Genomic DNA, 1,669 nt, shown 5'->3' with positions numbered 1-1,669 from the left:
ATAAGTGCTTGTTTCCAGCTTTGAGGAAAATAGTAATGCTGTATCATAAAATTTATAAGCATTACTAAGAAAAATAGATAGTGGGTGGGTAAATTTTTAATCATACGATTAGAAATAGAGTCCATACCAGGGGCTTTTTTGGGTTTGAGCTTGGTAATGTATTCACTTACCTCGCTCATGGATGTGTATTGTATTTCTCTCGCAAAAGGCGAGGAGAGGAAACGTTCAACATCTTGTGGGAAAGAACTTGCGCTGTTCGCAAAAATTCCTTCATTATGCGGTGTAAATTGAGTTTGAAGAGAATCCGCAATTAATTCGGATTTCTCAGCGTCTGTGTGAGCCACCACTGCGTCCTTAGCTAAGGACGGAATGTTAGATTTGTGTTTGCGTAGGCGGGCTGATGCGCGCCAAAGACTGTTATCATTGGTCGTTAGGGACTGAATGTAATTCGTGTACTGTGATTGGAAGAAATGGTCACATGATGCCTTGATCTCATTTTGGAGAGCACGGAGTTGAATTTTTAAGCCAGGATTTCTATTTCTTTGCCAAAGTCTCCGTACTTTATTCTTTTCTTTAATTTTGAGTTTAATTTCTTGAGGTAATTTACGAAAATTGGGTCTGAGGGTGGGTTTTGATACTTCCTTATAAGTATCTGTTAAAATGGTCGTTAAGTGATCAACTGCCGAGTCTATATCATGGCTGGATTTAATTTCAAGGGAGGGCAAACTTTTACTTTTAAGTTTGAAACTAAAATTGTCCCAGTTTGTAGAGACGAGTGCCGGAGAATTTTGATTAAAGATAGTGCAGTTAAGGTCTATGATTACGGGGTTGTGATCTGAGGATAAACAGTTTTCCACAGTCACGTGATATCCAAAGGGGATGTTTCGAAAAAGTGCCAAATCGATGAATGAAGGGGCACCCCGTGAACCATATCTAGTAGGGGAATCCGGCGCAATAATTTTAACTTGGGCGCACTGAGCCCATTTTAGAAGGCCACGACCAGCAGGGTTTGATCTATGGCAACGCCAATGCTGGTGGTGACAATTTAAATCACCAGCTATGATTAGATTGTTGGAAAAGGTGAGCAATTTGTTAAAATCAACCACAGGTAAATTTCCACCTGGTGGAAGATAGGCAGAGATCATTACAAGGGAGGGCGAATTTTGAATGAAAATTTCGATGATTGTTGCCTCGAGTTTACTCATACTCGGAGTGTCAATTCTTTTGTGTGGTATTGAATTTTTAATATAGACACATGTGCCACCATGATAGACATCACGAGTATTAGAAGCTTGTCTGTCATTTTTATATAATGCATAATTTGCAAGCTTGGGAGCTCTCCCTGGCTGGAGTTTGGTCTCTTGGACAAAAATAATGTCAAAATCCTTCTCTTCCACATAGTCTCGAAACTCATGGAATTTGGATAGAATGCCATTTGCATTCCAAGTGCATAGTTTTAAGTTTTTCAATCCTTTCAAGGTATTGAATTTTACTGTCTGGGGATATCAGAGAATTGGAGAGTAATATAACTCTCAAAGATGTAGTAAGCCGCGTCAGCACCAGATGGAGCCACTCTGAGCTGCGGTAAGGCGTTTTTGAATGCCAAAAGAAGTCTGCTCTGGTCAATACCAGGCTGGTTTGAAATTTGAATGATTGCCAAAAGGATTTC

The sequence above is a fragment of the Stegodyphus dumicola genome, chromosome X1 (assembly GCF_044657685.1).
Source record: "Stegodyphus dumicola isolate Sdum_Otavi_A_Nest chromosome X1, ASM4465768v1".
Lineage (NCBI taxonomy): Eukaryota > Metazoa > Arthropoda > Arachnida > Araneae > Eresidae > Stegodyphus > Stegodyphus dumicola.
Note: the sequence above shows the minus strand (reverse complement) of the source record.